This window comes from Aethalodelphis obliquidens, unplaced genomic scaffold (genome assembly GCF_003676395.1).
Source record: "Aethalodelphis obliquidens isolate GAN/ISIS:26980383/991018 unplaced genomic scaffold, ASM367639v1 scaffold1, whole genome shotgun sequence".
NCBI classification, from domain to species: Eukaryota; Metazoa; Chordata; class Mammalia; order Artiodactyla; family Delphinidae; genus Aethalodelphis; species Aethalodelphis obliquidens.
In genome coordinates, this window is record NW_020837945.1 from 49,632,947 (window position 1) to 49,657,338 (window position 24,392).

At 36.6% G+C, this 24,392-nt stretch overlaps 1 protein-coding gene across 1 annotated transcript in view; it reads left to right on the forward strand.

The window, feature by feature from the left end:
* Positions 1-3,063: 3,063 nt before the first annotated feature.
* ZPLD1 (zona pellucida like domain containing 1) overlaps positions 3,064-24,392 on the forward strand; it is a 123,060-nt gene continuing 101,731 nt past the window's right edge. Inside the window, exon 1 of the mRNA XM_027104015.1 lies at positions 3,064-3,138. The gene's annotated coding sequence lies outside the window, so the exon portion shown is untranslated. The remainder of the gene's footprint in view (positions 3,139-24,392) is intronic.

Sequence of the window (24,392 nt, forward strand, 5' to 3'; positions counted from 1 at the left end):
TACCTAGGAAATAACAATTCTCTCTATACAGTTGTCTCGTGGTAACCACAGAGGACTGGTTCCAGAGGCTCCCTCCATTACCAAATTCTGCAGATGCTCAAGTTCCTTATATCGAATGGTGCTGTATTTGCATATAATTTAGGTACACCCTCCGTATACTTTAAATCATCTCTAGATTACTTACAATACCTAATACAATGTAAATGCTGTGTAAATAGTTGCTGGTGTGCAGCAAATTCAAGTTTTGCTTTTTTGAACTTTCTGAATTTTTAGTCAAGGTTAGTTGAATCCACAGATGCAGAATCCATGGATATAAAGGGCCGACTGTACACAGATCACCGTGCATAGACAACCCAGTAACAAGATCCAATATACTAAACCTGAAGTCAAGGAGGGCTGTGGACAGGAGGGTAGAGCTAGTGGTATGTCACTGGTTTGACTTTTTCTTTTTACCAGAAAACACCCAACTGCAAAAGTTAATCACAGAAAAAGATTTTACAAAGGGCTTGTATAAAGTAGTTGCCAACTTTTAAAATTGTTTGGCCACAGTTTTCAAAATGACCAACTCCAAAATACAAATTTTTGTTTTGGCCTTGCCAAGACTCATGTTTTTTATGGAAATTTGTAAATTACATGTATCCTGTAATGCACATTTTTAAGCTTGTACAAATGAGAATATTGCTTCTTAAAATTTATCAGGAGATTACAAACATTTATAACTATTTCATTATTACTCAGCACATTCCTGCAAATCTCCTTAGTTATGTCTTTCAGGGAATTTTCTCCTGAAAAACTTTAGTGAAGGTTATTCTTACTTAGGTGGGTTCCATGCTTCTGAAGAGGTCAGAAGGGATTTGAACTAAATCTGATAGTTAAACTGAAGATCAGGATGGACCATATAATTTATATTGATGAGTCTGGTGCTTTGTATAGTTTGTAAACTAGCACTAAAAATTACCAAAATGAATTCTAATAAAGGTTTGAGTAACAACGTTTATTGGAATAAGTGGTTAGTTCTCAAATATATGAACTTTTTTAAGGAGAGCACTCACTTGGAACCATGTTTTAACATGTTTGTTAAAAACACTTACTTAAAAATCACTCAGTTTAGCAGGAGACCAAAAGCTAGGCACTGAGCTGAGTGTGTCTAATTTTAACTTTCAAATTTCCCCCAGTCTAGAAGTAGCCATCTCTTGCTCAAGAATGGAGTCTATCTCCTGGATTAATTTATTTTACCCTGGAGACAAATATTAGAAAGCAACATCTTTTGTGCTTATAGTTAGTAAACCACAACCCAAGTTAAAAGTATTATCAATGTACCAAAAATGATGCAGAGTGGGGAATTGCTTCATGACAGTAAAGCTTATTTTCTGTAAAAAACGACACAAAGGATTTTTTTACTTCCCAGGAAAGGAAGTAAGGTTTATTTTCTACTGAAAATAAATGAGAAAAATATTGCTGCTTCTAAACTCTAAGTAGGAATCAAAACACTTGAATAATACATATTTAAATGTTTACCTATTTAAAAAATTCTAAAGTGCTTTTTAAAGAACAGAATTAGAATATCCTAAAGCACACAAATTGAGGGTAACAATAGCATCAAAGTAACAGATACAAATTGGCATTTCTGTGGATAAACTATGCCTATTTTGCAGAAAGTCTAGACCCAAATGCATTGGGCTTCCCAAAGAGGATGTTTCATATGACCTCTGGGAACCAATTGCTCTTGGTCACCCTGGGGGTACTTGCTGTGGGTGCTCTCCTCAGCATTGTTTTGCTGTGGAGGAGCTCCTGTGGGTTCTAGAACCAAAAGCAGCATTTGGACCAGTCAGGTCTGCAAAGGGCCCCTCTACTGTCCATAGTGCCCATCTTAGAGGAATCTGCTGACACTGATATTGCTGACACCTTGAACTTTCCCATGGAGATCCAACTGGGGGGAAGAGAGTTTATGTTTTACTCCCTCTGTTAGTGTATCTCATTGTAAGACTGGAGCAAGAGTCCAGGGACTGGACTGACGAGCAGTTTGAGTGAGATATTTGCAGTGCTCACCATCACCTCACCATCTTTATTCTGGCCCAGTAGCTTTGCACCAAATTTGTGGGTGCAGCATTCTCATTTCTATTGATGAGTGACTTTTTTCCCCTGCAAGTGCTTCTCAGCCTCCTATGCAAATAACCCTTGGCTGTTTTGTGCCACCAGTTAACCAGAACAGATTTTCCCAGTTCTGTGGTGGGTAAAACTTATCCTGCACATGTGAAAACCCCTGATGTGGGGTTTCTGTAAATGAGCTAGCTCTTTATTTACCAGGGCTTTGTAACATGGAGGTAGTTACTATCTCTTATGACTTTTGCCTTGACCACTTCAGGATATGTCAGATAAATTTAAAAAAAAAATCATAATAAATATAATAGCAAGTTGCTAACATTTATTAAGTCCTCCTATATGCCACACATTGTTCTATATTGTGTTTTATATTGACTAACTCATTTACTCTTCAGAATAACCTTTTAAGGTAGGTGCAGTTATTGCTTCCATTTTATTGTAAGGACACGGGCACATAGAAGTTAAATAACTGACAGAGGTCACTCCCACTGGATTCAGATGACTAGCAAGAAAGGGGAAGAAAGAGGAGTGAAATTTTGCCTTCATTATATTTTCTTCTGTATTTCTAATTTCAAAAGCAATTAAGTGGAATTAAAGAATATTTCTCTGGCATAAATGGTAAGCCCCACCAAAGCAGGGGCTATGCCTTTTTTCTCTCTCCATAGTATCTCTGGTGCCTAGTACAAAAGAGACACTCAATAGATATTCATGTTACAAATGAATGGATAATCTAAAAAACTTTCAGTTGCTTTTTTTTTTAATGTGTCTTTCATTCTTTTTCTTGTCTTTCCAATTTCTGTTGTCTTAATCTGCACTAAAGAATTACTAAACACTGTCTGGATTAGTGGGTTGATGACACTCCTTGTCAATAACTTATATAGTTTTCTGTTGGCTCTAATTTCTAACAGAAAAATTGGGGCTGGTTTGAGAGATGAATCAATTAAGAGGCTGTTTTCCTTACAGATATCATCAACAAGACTTCTCTGAGATGTGTACTGAGAAGCATACTGAAATGCAGAGTTCATATCTAGATGGGTGAGCACAGCTTTCATTGCTTTTCTAAGATCCTTTATTGTATACTGTTTTATTAATTATTTCTGGTAATAAGAATAATTTCAAAAAATAATCTCTGGTTATATGTGTAAGTTGACAACATTGACAGAGCTATTTAAGTTATAGGTAATGTATTCTGTAAATTGACTTACAAAGCTATTAACTGAGTATAATACATGTAGAGGCCGTGCGAGTTCATGGCTTATGAACCAGGCCATGGCCCTGAGGAGGGAACTGTATATTAGGTCTGGTCTTTGTAGTTGCTAAAAGTTTATTTGATTATTAATCCTATAATTCCTCATATTTTCACACCTCTGGCTATCTTCAGCTTCTTGGTTCTGAGGCATCATGCTAAACATCTTTATTAGAGGAATAATGAAAGAGCTTCATTTCACACAATGCTTTCTTTTAAATTCTTTGATAGCACCCTGGAATTTAAAAACATCCATTCATAAATTATTTTTATGATTGGACCTTGATCAATTTACTTGAACTTAGTGTGCCTTCTTCTCCATTTGCAGCTGAAAGGGTAGTCTTGACCTACCTTTTAGAAGAGCCCCTAAAAATGATTAATTGAGCCTTCCTTATAGAGTACTTTAAAAATATATAATTGCTCTGCATATAGGAAAAAAACCTATCAGAATTTTTAAAAAATGTTTAAAAATACGTGAAAATTTCAAGATGGAAACAGGGACTTGCTAATGCTGAATAAGGCAGAAGAGCATATTTTTGTCAGTCAGTTTTACTAGTTTAAGTAAAGCCTATTTAACTATAAAAATCTATTTAATCAGTGATAGAGTCATTTCATTTTAGTGAGTGCCTAATTGTAGGGAAGCTCTGCAGTTCAATCATGACCTCCTTCTGTTGTGCTCAGCTCAAGACTACCTTTAATGAAATGTGATGATGGAGCGGTTCCCTTGATTAAAGCACTTTAATAAATAAGTAGCTAGACAAATTTACCAGCTAGGAGAGAAGAGGAACAAATGGAGCTGTAAGTCCTATAAGAGTAGTTTTATCATTTAAAAAAATTTTATGGATTATTTAAATTGTGCTTCTCTAATTATAATCATTTATAATGTTTCATTGTGTTTAATAGCATTTGCTTTGATTGAATCATTATCATAGTTAGCAAGTTGCTCTAATAGCTACCTTACAGTATCTTTTCAATTATGTGAAAGATAATTGAAGCTATGTGAATGTGGTTTCCTTTTCTGTCCCTAGAAAGAGACCATAATAGAGAAGTTTCATTTGTAGAAAATTTATATTTTATAGTTCCTTATTCACTTACTATAACATTTCAGATTTATTTATTTAGTTTAATTTTGTACACTCACCCATTCTGATTGCCCTCTCACAGATTTTAATATTCCCATTCAGTTTCGGCAGTATAGCAGTAGAGAGAGAAATTTTCCTGTTTTTGTTCTTTTTGGATAGATCCACAACATTATAGAGAAAATTTTAAAAGATTTCAGTCTTCTCGTATGCCAGAATTTTGGGGAAACCTTTGATTAATTGATCTTATACCGCTCTCTACCTCTTCAGCTCTGATTTCAGAGGGTATAGATGGGGAGGACCCTCACTTTCTCTCTGCTTTGCATGGTACCCTAGACCTTCTGCAGCTTTCCTAGGTTAATGTAAGAGTGAACGAAAATGTCATTGTTGCAAAAGTCAAGCAGGGGCTCACCACCAATTGTGTGAATGTTTTGCTTTTCCTGTACCTTGTCTTTGCTCATGCATCTCTTAGAGTCTAGGCATGTGTTTGTGTGTGTGTGTGTGTGTGTGTGTGTGTGTTTGAGTGAGAGAAATAGCAGTCTACTCTAATAATACCGTAATCACAACCAGGAAAGACATGCTTCATCAATTCTCTGGCAGTAACTGCAGTTCCTGTGGAAAGAAAAAGTGTTGTGGTCACAAAGCACTGAGCTGATCTCCCTGTGCTATGTGGCTGCTTCCCACTAGCTATCTATTTTACATTTGGTAGTGTATATATGTCCATGCCACTCTCTCACTTCGTCCCAGCTTACCCTTCCCCCTCACTGTGTCCTCAAGTCCATTCTCTACATCTGCATCTTTATTCCTGTCCTGCCCCTAGGTTCTTCAGAACCATTTTTTTCTTTTAGATTCCATATATATGTATAGCTGATTCACTTTGTTATAAAGCAAAAACTAACACACCATTGTAAAGCAATTATACTCCAATAAAGATGTTAAAAAATAAATAAATAAAAAGTCAAAAAAAAAAAAAGAAAAAGTGCTGTGGTACAGTAGAAAAAATGTAGGCTTTGTAGTAAGAAACATCCAAGTTTAAATTCCAGCTCTGGATTCACAGATAATTAGCTCTAATTTGCTTTGCAAATTCATTAAACCCATCTGAATCTGTTTTCTTATCTGTAAAATGGGAATAATAATACAAACCTCATAGGGTTATTATTAGTATTTACTAAGTAAAGTATGAAAATTGTATGGAACCTTATATGTTTTCAGTAAATGTGTTCTCTTCTATTCCTTAGTACTCCAGTGAGTTGGCTTACCACAAAACACAGAAATATAATAAAATTTAAATCAGAACTATCAAATTACAAGTAATAAAAAAGAGGGTAAAACAATTAGGCTAAAGAAATGCCTAATGTTATTTACTGTGATTAATTGTAGTACTTAGTTCTCAGATTCTTGAAGGATGAGGTAGCAAGATAAACACAGTAGGTTATATTATAGTCAATATTTGAGAAAAGAAAATAGAACTCACCAAGTTTTTCTGTACTAGTGTTTTTAATATTAAGTATCTTTACTCATTCTATATCTCAGATTTCATTAAAATTTTAATTAAAATTTAATTGCAAATTCAATAGAGAAGAGGGAGCCTCGTCAAAGAATGGATGGACATTTCTCTGCTATAGGTATCATCATCTCTTTGTTAACAAATAAAGGTAATCTTGCTAGAACACTCTTGTAAGATTTGAACTGAAGATTATTCTATTGTATAAATAGTGGAAAAAGAAAATCTGACTAAATGGAGGACTAGTGCGATAATGGCTGCTACATGTTTTCTTTCAGTTCTATGAATTCCGGGGGATGGATTGGTGTTTTCTTGCCTCAATTTCTTCTTTAGTCACTGAATACATGTAGACCTTTTCCAGAAGTCCCTGAAATTGTCCAGTTGTTTCCTCATTGATCCAATGCCAATGTTCTATCAATACTTCTTCTCCCCCACCATCTCACACGTATCTCTCTCCCCAAAGTCCATTGTTCTCATTGGTTAAGAAGTCTTCCTCACTTGAAAAAAGTGTGAAGACTTTTGATTTTTTAAAGCACTCATCACTTTATACTATTATTATTAAATTTTTATACTTTTAATATAAAGGAGAGGTGTAATGTTTCCAAATTCCTGGCAGATATTACTCTGGGATTTGCCAATGAGAAATTGGAATTCTTTGGAATTACACAAATCATAAATGATTCTTAAAATATTTCCAGCATTCTTCATGGTATTTATGGGTATGTAAGTAAATTATTACAAATATAAATAAAATAATAAATTTAGTAGCATTTTCAAAAAACTGTAGCCATAGTGCATATTCAAACACTCATAAACACCAGTGAAGAAAACTAGGTTATCTTGAAATAGCTTAATGCTCTTAATCCTAGTAAAGTTAATGTCACTCACTGTACAGGATCATGTGCCAAAGTAGCTAATGTAAGGACTTATTTTATTTCCTAAACTTGTTATTTCTTAGGACATTATTCATAGGATTTGTTTAAATTTGTTTAAATTATACTATGCATGTAAATTGATTATTTTATTTGCAAGCATGATTTACTGTTAGTAGAAACAAGGATATGAACACACACTTAGAACTTGGTCATAGGCACAAACAATATTGCCTATCAGATCAGGAAATTTCTCTCCTGCTCCTCTTCAGCTCCCAGAAATGTTGACCTCAACTTCTGAATCTCCTGTCATTGTTTCCTGCTACCACTCTCTCAATTAGATTTCTTTGAACCAAGTTGTCTCTTGGTTGATTGTTGTGTTTTAATTCTTACAAGAGAATTATTATACCTTTTCCCATTTTCTCCATTTCTCAACTGAGTTTTCTCCTGATCCCAGAGAAACATATAAATTACTCTAGAAATGCTGGGAGGGGATTCCTTATGGAAACACTACAAAATAAACCCTCTTTTTAGGGTAGTGATTTTCAACCTTGGTGGCACTTTAAATTCACTTGGATGCTATTTTAGAAATACACGTGCCTGGGTGGTGGATCCCAGGAAGTTGATTTAATAAGGAATATTTTAAAAAATCCTATTGATTTTGTTGTGTAGCCTAATTTTAGAACTCTCCTCAAGGAACTACCCAATGAGTTACTCCTCATTCTATAATTTAAGGATACACTTATAAGTATTTTTCATTCTTTCATTGTAGGTAAATTCATTTTTATAATCTCTGAAATAGTTTGTAAAATTCTTGAAGAAAAATATACTTACTGTTGGAAACTTATTTTTGATCAGCAATTTCAGAACCTTGAAGGTTTATTATTACATTTTGGAAGTTGTAAGTATTTAATTGATCTTATTTTTTAGTTATTAAAGAAATACATAGGTTTATTTAAAAATAAAGTTATGCAGAATTACTTGTAATGGAAACAAGACTTACTTATTCCATCTCCCTCTCCAGAAGCATCCATTTTTAATTTTTCAGCTGTTTGTCCCAGTTGTCATCTTAGCATTTCTAAATAATATGATTATGCTGATATTTCTTAATAAATTATTTTTTTTGACATCTTCTATTTATTTTCTGCCATGATAGCAAGGATTTAATCATTTATTCTCCCCCAGTATTTCCTCCATCCTTCTGTTAAATTACATTATTATTTTTCAATCTTATGCTGGCTACTTTTCTAATTTTAATTTATGTATTTCTGTCATGTTTTCTTCCACATTACCTATGAGCTGTATCTCTTGACTCATCACTATAAGATGAGGATATTAGCACCCATGCCCTTCTCTTCAGCTCTCCCACATCTCTCAACTTGTCATTTTTACTTTTGCATCCTCAAAGTTGATGAAAACATATTTCATTTTATAACATATATTTTCTGTTTGCCTACAGATTAGTTTTAAAATTTGATAGCTAATATACATTTTCATGTTATTCTGACTATATAAGAATAGTAAGTGGAAGCGCCAATCAGTATTTTGTACATCAAAATGCTCTGCTCCCATTTCTTCGTTGTTTTCTTTTGTATTTTGTCATCATAAAAAAAAAAAAAAATTAAGACCCCAAATCTTACCCTTGTCTTAGGGTTTGGCAGTCCCATTTGGAAAATGTTTATATTTGATATCCTTTCTCAGACACCACTACCCTCAATCACTAGCTGCTCTAAAAATCTTGATTAAATCTTGCCTCAAAACTGTAATCTTGGAACTTCCATCTAGGTTAAGAATTATTTTCTCTCATATTTTGAAGGCATTAGTATATCACTTTCTAGCATGTAGTATTGATGATAAGTCTTCTGCTGGTAATTGTCTTTTATTTGTAGGTAAATTTTAATCCCCGCTGAAGCATTTTGAATTTTCTCTTTTTCCAAAGAGAACTCCAAAATTTCACAGCAAAGTGTCTAGATGTGTCTATTTTTTGATTTAGTATGTTGAGCACTTACTCTGCTCTTTCAATCCTGAGATCATGTCCCTTAGTTCTGAGAAATTCTCACCCATTTTTCCTTTGATGTTTTTCTTGTCTCTGTCCTCTCTGGTCTGAGCATCTGAATTCTAGTTGATTAGATGTTGGACTTCTTGGATGATGCATTGATATACTCTCGATATCTTTTATATTTTCTCATTTTTCTGTCTTGATATCTTTTATATTTTCTCATTTTTCTGTCTTCTTTTACTAGTTTTTTGGTAATATTTAATTTTTTAAATCTTTCAATTATTTCTATTAAGTTTTAAAGCTATTATTATTTTTAATTTCAAGAGATATTTTTGGATTACCCCTCAACAGTAATCTGTCTGTCTACCTACCTACCTATTATCTTTATTTCTATATGTATTGATTTATTTTTGAGGATTTTATTTCCACTTTTTTAATATTCTTTTCTACTCCCTGAATTATGTCCATTTCCTCTAGAATAACATTTTTCTGTTTAACATGAGTTTCTCTATTTCATGTTGCAGGTTTGTCTCAAAGATCTCATTATGCTTTGCTGCCTAATCATATTAAAAATAAAACCATAAAACCACATCATAATTCAGTGCACAGTTGGGGCCTTTGATAGGTTTATTTTAGAGCAGTTGGGCAGATATGTGACTGTTACAGCTGTTTGAAAATGTCAGAAATTAAGAGACATTTTTTCTGGGGCTCAGGAAATCCTTTAGAGAAGAGACTTGATATTTTTGTCCAAGCAGTAGATATCTGGGTGCCAGATGTAAATAAAGAGAGGTGGGAAAGGGCATGAACTAAGATGGTGGAGTAGAAGGACGTGCTCTCACTCCCTCTTGTGAGCACACCAGAATAGCAACTAGCTGTTGGACAATCTTCGAAAGGAAGACACTGGAACTCACCAAAAAAGATACCCCACAATCCAAAGACAAAGGAGAAGCCACAATGAGATGGTAGGAGGGACACAATCACAATAAAATCAAATCCCATAACTGCTGGGTGGGTGACTCACAGACTGGAGAACGCTTATACCAGAGAAGTCCACCCAATGGAGTGAAGGTTGTGAGCCCCACATCAGGCTTCCCAACATGGGGGTCCGGCAACAGGAGGAGGAATTCCTAGAGAATCAGACTTTGAAGGCTAGTGGGATTTGATTGCAGGACCTTGACAGGACTGGGGGAAACAGAGACTCCACTCTTGGAGGGCACACACAAAGTAGTGTGCGCATTGGGACCCAGGGGAAGGAGCAGTGACCCCAGTGGAGACTGAACCAGACCTACCTGCTAGTGTTGGAGGGTCTCCTGCAGAGGCGGGGGGTGGCTTTCTTTCACCGTGGGGACAAGGACACTGGCAGCAGAAGTTCTGGGAAGTACTCCCTGGCATGAACCCTCCCAGAGTCAGCCATTAGCCCCACCAAAGAGCCCAGGTAGGCTCCAGTGTTGGATTGCCTCAGGCCAAACAACCAACATGAAGGGAACCCAGCCCCACCCATCAACAGTCAAGTGGATTAAAGTTTTACTGAACTCTGCCCACCAGAGCAACAGTCAGCTCTACCCACCACCAGTCCCTCCCATCAAGCCTCTTAGATAGCCTCATCCACCAGAGGGCAGACAGCAGAAGCAAGAAGAACTACAATCCTGCAGCCTGTGAAACAAAAACCATATTCACAGAAAGATAGAGAAGATGAAAAGGCAGAGGGCTATGTACCAGATGAAGGAACAAGATAAAACCCCAGAAAAACAACTAAATGAAGTGGAGATAGGCAACCTTCCAGAAAAAGAATTCAGAATAATGATAGTGAAAATGATCCAGGACCTTGGAAAAAGAATGGAAGCAAAGATCGAGAAGATGCAAGAAATGTTTAACAAAGACCTAGAAGAATTAAAGAACAAACAAACAGAGATGAACAATACAATAACTGAAATGAAAACTACACTGGAAGGAATCAATAGCAGAATAACGGATTCCGAGGCAAAAGAACGGATAAGTGACCTGGAAGACACAATGGTGGAATTCACTGCCGCGGAACAGAATAAAGAAAAAAGAATGAAAAGAAATAAAGACAGCCTAAGAGACCAATGGGACAACATTAAACACAACAACATTCACATTATAGGGGTCCCAGAAGGAGACGAGAGAGAGAAAGGACCAGAGAAGATATTTTTTTTTCTTTTTTTTTTTTTGGCGGTACGCGGGCCTCTCACTGCTGTGGCGCCTCCCGCCATGGAGCACAGGCTCCTGATGCTCAGGCCCAGCGGCAATGACTCACGGGCCCAGCCACTCCGCTGGCATGTGGGATCCTCCTGGACCAGGGCATGAACCCACATCCCCTGCATCAGCAGGTGGACTCCCAACCACTGCGCCACCAGGGAAGCCCCAGAGAAAATATTTGAAGAGATTATAGTCAAAAACTTCCCTAACATGGGGAAGGAAATAGCCACCCAAGTCCAGGAAACACAGCTAGTCCCATACAGGGTAAAGAGAAGGAGAAACACGCCGATTACTATTTGCCAATAGTAATCAAATCGGCAAAAATTAAAGACAAAGAAAAATTATTGAAAGCAGTAAGGGAAAAATGAAAAATAATATACAAGGGAACTCCCATAAGGTTAACAGCTGATTTCTCAGCAGAAACTCTACAAGCCAGAAGGGAGTGGCATGATACACTTAAAGTGATGAAAGGGAAGAAACTACAACCAAGATTACTCTACCTGGCAAGGATCTCATTCAGATTAGATGGAGAAATCAAAAGCTTTCCAGACAAGCAAAAGCTAAGAGAATTCAGAACCACCAAACCAGCTCTACAACAAATGCTAAAGGAACTTCTCTAAGTGGGAAACACAAGAGAAGAAAAGGACCTACAAAAACAAACCCAAAACAATTAATAAAATGGTCATAGGAACATACATATCAATAATTACCTTAAACGTGAATGGATTAAATGCTCCAACCAAAAGACACAGGATTGCTGAATGGGTACAAAAACAAGACCCATATATATGCTGTCTACAAGAGACCCACTTCAGACTGAGGGACACATACAGACTGAAAGTGAGGGGATGGAAAAAGATATTCCATGCAAATGGAAATCAAAAGAAAGCTGGAGTAGCTATACTCATATCAGATACAATAGACTTTAAAATAAAGAATGTTACAAGAGACATGGAAGGACACTACATAATGATCAAGGGATCAATCCAAGAAGAAGATATAACAATTATAAATATGTATGCACCCAACATAGGAGCACCTCAATACCTAAGGCAACTGCTAACAGCTGTAAAAGAGGAAAACGACAGTAACACAATAATAGGTGGGGACTTTAACACCTCACTTACACCAATGGACAGATCATCCAGAATGAAAATAAATATGGAAACAGAAGCTTTAAATGACACAATAGACTAGATAGAATAATTGATATTTATAGGACATTCCATCCAAAAACAGCAGATTACACTTTCTTCTCAAGTGCACACAGAACATTCTCCAGGATAGATCACATCTTGGGTCACAAATGAAGCCTCAATAAATTTAAGAAAATTGAAATCATATGAAGCATCTTTTCGGACCACAATGCTCTGAGATTAGAAATGAATTACAGGGAAAAAAATGTAAAAGACACAAACACTTGGAGGATAAACAATACGTTACTAAATAACCAAGAGATCACTAAAGAAATCAAAGAGGAAATCAAAAAATACCTAGACACAAATGACAATGAAAACACGACGATCCAAAACATATGAGATGCAGCAAAAGCAGTTCTAAGAGGGAAGTTTATAGCTATACAAGCCTACCTCAAGAAACAAGAAAAATCTCAAACAATCTAAACTTACACCTAAAGGAACTGGGGAAAGAAGAACAAACAAAACCCAAAGTTAGCAAAAGGAAAGAAATCATAAAGATCAGAGCAGAAATAAATAGAAACAAAGAAAACAATAGCAAAGATCAATAAAACTAAATGCTATTTCTTTGAGAAGATAAACAAAATAGATAAACCATTAGCCACTCATCAAGAAAAAGAGGGAGAGGACTCAAATCAATAGAATTAGAAATGAAAAAGGAGAAGTTACAGCAGACACTGCAGAAATACAAAGCATCCTAAGAGACTAGTACAAGCAACTCTATGCCAATAAAATGGACAACCTGGAAGAAATGGACAAATTCTTAGAAAGGTATAACCTTCCAAGACTGAACCAGGAAGAAATAGAAAATATGAAAAGACCAATCACAAGGAATGAAATTGGAACTGTGATTAAAAATCTTCCAACAGGGCTTCCCTGGTGGGGCAGTGGTTGAGAGTCTGCCTGCTGATGCAGGGGACACGGGTTCATACCCTGGTCTGGGAAGATCTCACGTGTCACGGAGCGGCTGGGCCTGTGAGCCATGGCCGATGAGCCTGCGTGTCCGGAGCCTGTGCTCCACAACGGAGAGGCCACAACAGTGACAGGCCCGCGTACTGCCAAAAAAAAAAAAAAAAAGAAAACAACAACAAAAAAATACAAATAAAAATCTTCCAAAAAACAAAAACCCTGGACCAGATGGCTTCACAGGTGAATTCTATCAAACATTTAGAGAAGAGCTAACACTCATCCTTCTCAAACTCTTCCAAAAAACTGCAGAGGAAGGAACACTCTAAAATTCATTCTTTGAGGTCACCATCACCCTGATACCAAAACCAGACAAAGATAGTACAAAAAAAGAAAATTACAGACTAATATCACTGATGAATATAGATGCAAAAATCCTCAACAAAATACTAGCAAACAGAATCCAACAATAAATTAAAAGGATCAAACACCATGATCAAGTGGGATTTATCCCAGGAATGCAAGGATTCTTCAATATATGCAGATCAATCAATGTGATACACCATATTAACAAATTGAAGAATGAAAACCATATGATCATCTCAATAGATGCAGAAAAAGCTTTTGACAAAATTCAACAACATTTTATGATAAAACTCTCCAGAAAGTGGGCATAGAGGGAACCTACCTCAACATAATAAAGGCCATGTATGAAAAACCCACAGCAAATATCATCCTCAATGGTAAAAAACTAAAGCATTTCCTCTAAGATCAGGAATGAGACAAGGATGTCCATGCTCACCACTATTATTCAACATTGTTTTGGAAGTCCTAGCTTTGGCAATCAGAGAAGTAAAAGAAATAAAAGGAATACAAATTGGAAAAGAAGAAGTAAAGCTGTCAGTATTTGCAGATGACACGATACTATACATAGAGAATCCGAAAAATGCCACCAGAAAACTACTGGAGCTAATCAATGAATTTGGTAAAGTTGCAGGATACAAAATTAATGCACAGAAGTGTCCTGTATTTCTATACACTAATGATGAAAAATCTGAAAGAGAAATTATGGAAACACTCCCATTTACCATTGCAACAAAAAGAATTAAAATACCTGAGAATAAACCTACCTAGGGAAACAAAAGACCTGTATGCAGAAAACTCTAAGACACTGATGAAAGAAATTAAAGATGATACCAACAGATGGAGAGATATACCATGTTTTTGGATTGGAAGAATCAACATTGTGAAAATGACTCTACTACCTAAAGCATTCTACAGATTCATGCAATCCCTATCAAATTACCAATGGCATTTTTTATAGAACTAGAACATATCATCTTAAAATTGTATGGAGACACAAAAGACCCCGAATAGCCAAAGCAGTCTTGAGGGAAAAAAACGGAGCTGGAGGAATCAGACTCCCTGACTTCAGACAATACTATAAAGCTACAGTAATCAAGACAATATGGTACTGGCACAAAAACAGAAACATAGATCAATGAAACAAGATAGAAAGCCCAGAGATAAACCCATGCACCTATGGTCAACTAATCTATGACAAAGGAGGCAATGATATACAATGGAGAAAAGACAGCCTCTTCAATAAGTGGTGCTGGGAAAACTGGACAGCTACATGTAAAATAATGAAATTAGAACACTCCCTAACACCATACACAAAAATAAACACAAAAATAAACTTAGAGACCTAAATGTAAGACCGTACACTGTAAAACTCTTAGGGAAAACATAGGAGGAACACTCTTTGACATAAATCACAGCAAGATCTTTTTTGATCCACCTCCGAGAGTAATGGAAACAAAAATAAACAAATGGGACCTAATGAAACTTCAAAGCTTTTGCACAGCAAAGGAAACCATAAACAAGACAAAAAGACAACCCTCAGAATGGGAGAAATATTTACCAATGAATCAGCGGACAAAGGATTAATGTCCAAAATATATAAACAGCTCATGCAGCTTAATATTAAAGAAACAAACAACCCAATCCAAAAATGGGCAGAAGACCTAAATAGACATTTCTCCAAAGAAGACATACAGATGTCCAAGAAGCACATGAAAAGCTGCTCAACGTCACTAATTATTAGAGAAATGCAAATCAAAACTATAATGAGGTATCACCTCACACCAGTTAGAATGGGCATCATCAGAAAATCTACAAACAACAAATACTGGAGACGGTGTGTAGAAAAGGGAACCTTCTTGCACTGTTGGTGGGATTGAAAATTGATACAGCCACTGTGGAGAACAGTATGGAGGTTCCTTAAATAACTAAAAATAGAATTACCATATGATCCAGCAATCCCACTACTGGGCATATACCCAGAGAAAACCATAATTCAAAAAGAGACATGTACCACAATGTCCATTGCAGCTCTGTTTACAATAGACAGGACATGGAAGCAACCTAAGTGTCCATTGACAGATGAATGGATAAAGAATATGTGGCACATATATACAATGGAATATTACTCAGCCATAAAAAGGAACGAAATTGGTTCATTTGTTGAGACGTGGATGGATCTAGAGACTGTCATCCAGAGTGAAGTAAGTCAGAAAGAGAAAAACAAATATTGTATAATAACACATGTATATGGAACCTAGAAAAATGGTATAGATGAACTGGTTTGCAGGGCAGAAGTTGAGACACAGATGTAGAGAACAAACGTATGGACACCAAGCAGGGAAAGCGGTGGGGCGGTGGGGGTTGTGGTGTGATCAGTTGGGCAATTGGGATTGACATGTATACACTGATGCATATAAAACTGATGACTTATAAGAACCTGCTGTATAAAAAATAAATAAAATAGAATTCAAAAAAAACAAAAACAAAAAGCCAACCTGTCAGAGACAACAAAATGTCCTGTGATACAGATAGTTCAGTAAATTATGTATTTGCATTACAAATGATGTTCTAGAACAGTATACAATTTCTTAAGAGATTATAGGATAGGAAAGATATTCAGGAGAAATAGTGAAGTAAAAAATTCATATTACTGGGGCTTCCTTGGTGGCGCAGTGGTTAAGAATCCGCCTGCCAATGCAGGGGATATGGGTTCGAGCCCTGGTCCGGGAAGATCCCACATGCCGCAGTGCAACTAAGCCTGTGAGCCACAACTACTGAGCCCATGCGCCACAACTACTCAAGCCCACGTGCCTAGAGCCCATGCTCCGCAACGAGAAGCCACCACAATGAGAAGCCCGCGCAGTGCAACGAAGAGTAGCCCCCGCTCGTCGCAACTAGCGAAAGCCCATGCACAGCAACGAAGACCCGATGCAGCCAAAAGTAAAGAAATAAATTTATTTTAAAAATTCATGTTATTAAATAATATATATGATCCTATATTTGTGAAAAAGTATATACATACACATGTATGCATAGAGAAAAGGACTCAACCCTGATGTTCACAGTGCCTATCCTTGCACTGCCAGGCAGTGCCTATCTTTTGCATGAGCTACACATGTTAAGCACTATAAATATCCCTTTTAAGGAAATAAACAATATTTTGCTTATCTATGTTCTTTAATTTTGTTTTGAATTGCAATTTTAAAACTATAATAAACTTTTTAAAGGAAAAAAAAAGAGAGAGAGGTGGGAGCTTGACTTTTAATTAATGTTACTATTTTAAACCCCAAGATTTACCCTTGTCGTGGGGTTTGAAAATTCTAATGTCTACCCTCTGTTGTCTCTCTTTTCAAGCCTACTTCCCTAGGCAGTGACTTCTTTTTCCTACGTCATCATTTTTGTTTCACTTCCTTCCCTTTGTAATTCTTTCCTTGCGGACACAGGCTGCCCACCCAAATGCCCGTATGGATCAGGCAGGTAATTAAATAAATGAAGAAGACTGGTCCTTGAAAATGGACTTGATGTGCCCTGGAATGGAGATATTGCCACTATTCAGTTTCAGTAATTATGCTTTATTTCTTTACAATTAATTTAGTGAATTTTCCAGAGGCAAAAATGATATACACATATGGTTGGCCTGTCATCTTGACTCAGGGATCCTCTTAGGTACTAAAATCGAAAAGAAATGTATTATTTCTTGTTAGGGGGGCTTTAGGTCCTATTACTTTCCATCAGAGTCCTCTAAACTACCTTAAATAAATATAGGTTCTAGGTTAAACCATGTCCTTGCCATGTACAACCAACCTCAAGCCACATCAAAACTCAAACATTGTATTTCCTATTAAAAAAATTTCAATGTAGGAGGCTCTGAATAATCTAAAAGACAGTAATTTTATTTTGATTTTATAGTACCATGGCAGCATGCTTCATGTTTCTTTCTCATTTGGACCCTAGGTATAAATTTAGGGTTGAATATTGAGACATAACTCAGGGAGAGTGATTCTGCTTGGGTCTAGGTTAACGTGGTTCATTTATATAGCTTTCTGGTTCCGTAACTTGATCCAAAGATAAGACTGAGTTAATATGTAACCTGAGAATCAGATAGATGGCATATTCTTTGGTGGTGGTCATTTTTGATATCATTTCTCTTGCCAGACCTTTAGATAATGCAACTGAAAGTTAATGATTGTATTCTCAGATGAGATCTTGAATGTCATGGTTTTCTGATGTTGATTGAAGAAAGAATTATTGAGAATTATTTGTATTATGTGATGATGGTAGGGTTAATAGCATATTGGACATTGAAAAATGTAAATGTAATTTGGACTTGAGGAAGGTCTCCGAAGGAATGCTTATAAACCAGGCCCAAAGTGATATATAATTTGTCACACCCTCCTTGTTATATTGGCAAGTTTATCAGTTCTCAGAGTTAATGCTGAAAGGTGGCAGGATATGCCAGCCCAAAATATGACTGTAGGAGTTCAAGACAGGCCACCCCCATGCTTTCCCTGAATTCCCCTTATTTGCTTAAAGACAAATGCTCTGAAAGGAACTCAATTGTCATCAATCCCATCCTGAGGTGGGGGTAAATTTCATCATTCAAGGAGGATTGACTCATCACAGAAGAGGAGACTAGAGGTTGACGCCACACCCAAACTTTGTCACAAACCATTGTACCTCTAATCTGTTTTTCTAAGGGCCCATTCATCTTTCCTAAAAATCATTGACCCTTCAGAGGCTTACATCTCTCCTCCCCTCCCCATATTAAGATGGGTATTTAAGCCTAAATTCATAGCCACCTCTAGAAGTTATTTATTTTTACCCCCAAGGGTTCTCCTATGTATTCATGAGCTACACATGTTAATAAACTTGTTTTTCTCTGGTTAGAGGGGCCCCAGTGAGAACTTAGAAGGGTAGTAGAAAAATTATTTTTCTTCCCCTGAAATGCCGAGGCATGACTTGATGGAGGTGGTGAATTAGGTCCCAAAAGTCTCCATGAGACTTTCCCAAGCTACCCCAAATAAATATACAATCTATTTTAAAACCCTGTGTTTTCCCACAAAGATAATTTTAAGCTCTAGCAATAAACATACAATATAAGAACAGTGTGCTTTCTGTTCTAAGTAGCTTCAAAGTAGGTTCCCAGCTTCTACCCCCCCCAACCTGATTTCTGCCTTAAGTCCCTCCTATTTAGGAAATTTGTTAGCACTACCATATTATCAATGGAAAAATTATAATAGCGTACAACCACAATTTATATGCATATGTGTACTCACAATCTGCTGAGAATAGGGCATATGTGTTTTAAAATCCATAAAAACATGTCTTGAGAGTTTCAATTGAGTTAAGTCTGGCTTGTTCAGATATTTAGAGCAAACAACAGGTTTTTAAGGTGTTTGGATTCCCCTGACAATTCACCATGATGTAGATGTCTCCATTAAGCCTGTCAGCTCCCCCTTGAGCAAGAGAAAATCAAGTCAAAGCTCAACAGACATGAAGAGCATGGTTTGCTGCTGTGGGTCTTCACTATGGATATAGATTTCTAAACAGTCAATGAAGTCGTGGTGTTGTAAATTGATTGCTGAGATGGGCAGTGGTGTACCCCGGAGCTGTTTTTTTCCTTGCCACACACTGCTTTACTGGTCACTCATAGCCATGTGTTTAGATCAGTATCCCAATATGTAAGAGATTATTGGACTGCTGCAAAGTGAAACAATGTAAAGGTTGGTTTAAGCTGCTAAAATTGAAAAGCATCTCAAATAATAAACGTGTAAGTCCAGTGATATCCTGGACTCCCAAGTAAAAATGTCAGAAAGGGACCCCATGTCCTTTTTAAGTTGCAGATTAAGTAAATTTTTAGTCTCCTTGGGAAACCGTCCAGAAGGGGAAAGGATCCATTTAACACATGCTTCACGTTTGATATGCTGATCTCTCTTGACTTCCTTAACTCATTTCACACAAGCCAGAGAGCTGAACTTCCACCATTTTTGTTGTGTGCATGTGAAAGAAGCTTATGGTGTCTACTTTCCAAACTTAAATCCTGCAACTAACTACGTTAGACTTGCAGAAAGTTTTATGAAATACTTCAAAGTCTTCTCTAATCTTGACTATAAAGGTGTATTTAATTTACTTAACTCTGTCTAAGCCTGCTTCACACTAGAAGCAAGGAGAGGAAACTTAATATGCAGGTACCAAAGAACAAGCATATCTTTTTGAAAAATTTGCTTGGGTACTGTGAGACTGTACATTCCAAAAAGGGCCACAACAGTGTCTCCTGTCCCACATTCCCTTCTTTGATGGTCCTCCTACCGGGAGATGGGTGTTTATGTTCCTTCCCCTTGACTCTGTTGTGACTACAACAGAGATGATGCAGTGAAGCTAGTTGTAAAAAGTGATAGTTTTGCTTAGTTCCCTTGGGGCACTCCGTCTTAGAACATAGTCATTGGGCTAGAGGTAATTCAAGCAACTCCATGGAGAAACCCACTGGAAAGGAATTAATAACCTGAAACTTCTCACCAGCCCTGAGTGAGCCATTGTGGAAGTTGATGCTCCAGTTCAGCTGAGCTCCCCCAGCTCACTGTCGTGTGGTGTGGTGCAGTGGCTGTCCCTGCTGAGCTGGGTACAAATTGTAGATGTGTGAGCAACATAAATGATCGCCATTGTATTTTTGAATTTGGGAGTGTTGTTAGGCAGCAAAGCATCGCTGTACCAGGTAATTATACTTAACCTTGTGGGGACCTAAATTTGTCAGTGTTCCTTTCCTTGGTAACAGGGGTTGGCAAACTTTGGTCTGCAGACTAAATCATGGCCCATAGCTAAGCATAGTTTCTACATTTTTAAAGTGTTATCGAAAAGAAAAATCCAAAACAAACAAGCAAACAAAAACACCAAGAATGGGTGACAGAGACTATATGTGGCCTGCAAAGACTAAAACATTTACTGTTTGACTCTTGACAGAAGAAGTTTGAGGACCTCTGCTGTATAACAATCCACCTTCTTTCAGGTACTTAGTGTGAATTAGTACCACTGGTTTTGTGCTGGAAGAAAAACTTGGCAACATTAGTAACTCTCAGAAACCTTTCTCTAAGGAGCCTGCCATAGCCTTCTTCCCACAGCTAAGTTAAACTTCAAAAGCAGTTGCACATTTTCTTGAGTGTCCTCGTGCAAATGTGTTGATTTTCCTATTAAGATACAATAGGCCATAGTTCAGGAAAATATATTTGGGGTGTGATACACCTCAGAATTGTAAATCATTGAGCAATTTTTAGAAAACATTTGCTGGAAATCTGTAAATAGACGTACTACCCTCTTCTCTCTCCTTTCAAACACATACATCTGTTACATCTATAACTTCTTATCTGAGGTTGAAATAATATGAATTTGAGGGGAAGGATATTTGTATACATTTGTATTTGTATTATATATTATGATTGAATACTGGAACTAAAGGTTTCTAAGACCAAAATTGAACTAGAAAATGTGAACACATAATACCAAAAATTTTAGCATTTCTTCTTAGGTGACTGAATTGATAAATTAAGACACCATGGCAAAGTCGACTACCAGCCCAGACTTATACTAAGCAGCTGTGCTGTTCCATGGGCTCAAGGTGCCAGTAAAATCATAGGATCTGGCCAAACAATAATTTGCTCATAGTTGCTCTTACATTAGTCATTTCCATCACACCTCCAATTTTATATTCAATGACTGCTGAATAAGAGTATTTTAGTGTAATAGTATTTGGCTTTAGACAGGACAATAATGTAAGTTTGGGACTTTGAAATCTGCTTACCTTCTCCAGTGAATTGCGGCTAGTGGGTGGGGAGCTGTCTGGGAAAAAGTAGATGTGGCAGAAATCTTTCTTACCTGACACATAAGGAGGTGGATTCATACCCACACATCGTATTTGTTCTGTGGATTTTTTTTTTTTGATAAAATTACTTACTGTGTTTGAAAGCTATAGATTTGAGTTGGTAAAAATTTTAATTAGAAATATCTTTGCCATTTAAACTACCATCACTTTGCCATTTGCCAGTGAAATGTGTCAATACAAAATCATGAATATCAAAGAAACGATTTTCACAATTAGCATACTTTTAAGTACTGGCTCACTCTTTTCTTTACCAGGAGTCTCAGGGATTTTTAGACAGAACAATGTAATGCAGGTCTTATAAGACTGCAGTTAAGCCCTTGATAGGTTGGAAATTGCTGTGGAGCTTTAATTTTTGAAATATGTTTTCAACGAAAGATAAAATAGATGTGATGACATAAAGAAGCAAAACAAATAACAACCTTTCAAAAAGATTCAACGTAATTGTTACAAAGTGACAAACCTTTTAGAACTACTCTCATACATTTCAGCAAGAATTGTGTTGTTTTGCATTACAGTTTTTATAGAGCTTCTGTAATAGTGGTTCATAAAATGTGTGCAGAAATTATCTACGGAGGTTGGAGGTAGAAAAGACCTGCTAGAGCATCTATTTCATTTACAAGCCATCAATAACTAATGTAGGACACACAGTAATGCAACACTAAGGTTATACATTTAAACACAGAAGTCAGGAAATGCAAAAAATCAAGGATCTCATAATAACATCAAATACCCACAGTGCACAGAGAAAATGTTTTTGATTGCTAATTATACTGTTAAGTGTTATACCTTAAAATGAAGCACATGAAATATAAACAGGCTAATGTTCCCTTGAGATACTTAAGTTGCATTTCCTGGCTTTTATGTTTAAATTGGAAACTTTAAAATTTCATTGACATAGATTTTTATTTTTCATTTCCTTCCTTTATTTTTGAAGAAGATGAAAAAAAAAGTTGTCCATTGATCACCAATGTCGTTAACAGTGCTAAGAGTTACGCTCAGCCTCCATAGAGCTTTCTGACCTGATTTTAAAATTAGACTGGTAAAATTAACCAGAATCATGGCCACAGTCCTCAGGATGTGGTCTTCCAGGTTTCTGAGCATGGGTCTGATGTGGTTGGACCCTTTCATTTAAACATGGAGCTGCCTTCCCTAAATAAATAGACTCTGTGTTGTGTTTGTAGATTTCTAAATTTTTACAAAGTACAATTTGAAAGGAATATGGGGTATTTATATGTCCACATCTGATAAATATTGATTTGAGGAAGCCTTTTTAAGAGGATAGAGGCTCCCTTTCAAAACACTACTCTAAATAAGGATAATTAACAGGAAGAGGATAGGTAAAGATCTATCCATGCAGAACACAGCAGTAGAAAAAATACCTGGGCTGTGAGATCGGAAATGGAATATAAACTTCAATTAGAGAATCGATCATGGTAAAGACATCGATGGGGTAAAGAAAAGAGGGACTTAGGAAGTAGGTGACAACCTTCATTGATTCTCTACTGTTTATGGTGTAAAGTCCAAATGCCTAACACCATAAACAAAGTCTCCCCAATTTACCTCCAGCTTACCTTTTGTGTTAGGCAGAGTCACGGACCCCCAAATGTCCATGTCCTAATCCCCAGAACCCGTGGCTATGTTACTGTACATAGCAAAAGAAATTTTGCAGATGTGGTTAAGGATCTTGAGATGGGGGGATTATTCTGGAATATCTGATGTGGTTAAGGATCTTGAGATAGGGTGATTACTCTGGAATATCTGAGTGGGCCCAATGTAATCATGTGGGTCCTTACAAGGGACAGAGGGAGGCAGGAGAGTCAGAGAAGGAGACACACAGTAGAAGCAGAGGTTGGAGTTATGCAGTTGCTGGCTTTGAAGATGGAAAATGGCCATAGGCCCAGGAATGCAGGTGGCCTCTAGAGGCTGGAAAATCAAGGAATGGATTCTGAGTCTCCAGAAGGAGGGCAGCCCTGCTGATACCTTGATTTTAGCCCCATAAGAACCACTTGGTCTTCTGACCTTCAAAATTATAAGACAATAAATTTGTGTTGTTTTTAAACAACCAGTTCTGTGATAATTTGTTACAACAGCAATAAGGAAATTAATATACCTCTATATACTCATAATAATAACATCATATTACTTTGTCTCAAACATGCCATCTATTGTAAGACAAAACTAATTTCATAAGAGACTTGGAGGTGTGTACAAAACACAAACATTTGTTTTATGTGTTAATTGCTTATCTTAATCAATGCAATATAAAATATTATCTTTTTAAATATGACAATCAAATTTGAGCCCAAGTTTTCCTTACTCAGAATCTAAAGATTCTTCTGATTTTCTTTAGGCTATTGGAAATTGTATAGTTTGATTTTGACATGTTGCTTTTCATAACCCGCACTCACAATTTCTTTAGAGATAGACATCGTCATTTTGAGGTGTTCTGTTTGCATTTGCTTCTTGTTAATTCATAGATCCTTTTTTTCTTTAATTGAATTATATGTTGTTGGAAGTTTAATAGCTTCTCTTGAAAACCTAGTAGGAACATTTTTCAGGCAGATGTTGGTGCCCCAGAGATAGTCCTCATGATGTATGAATCAGCCATGCTATGCTTCACTGCCTTTAAAAGTCTTATGATTTATTCTCAAACACTGGCAATGTCTTCTGTCTCTAATTGCATTACCTGGATGTGACAATCTTCTGCATACTCAAGCTGCCTCATAGTGTAATCTTTTTTGAAGACATTTAAGTGACAATTAGAGATACATATTTCAGTGAAAATTCAATTGCATGTAACACTACCAGTGCAAGAACTCAAATGAGTTAATGAACAAACACCTTTTAGGCAGGCTAGTTTCCTATACTCAGGACAAAACAATTGGGTTGCATCTTACTCCTCTGCTTTTCAGCTGAGAAGATTATTTTATATTGATTATTTGATACATCTTGATTTTTAAAGGCATCAAACAAAAAACTTGCTCTTTTGGGATCCAGGAAGTATGGTAATAATATGAATAGCTAACAC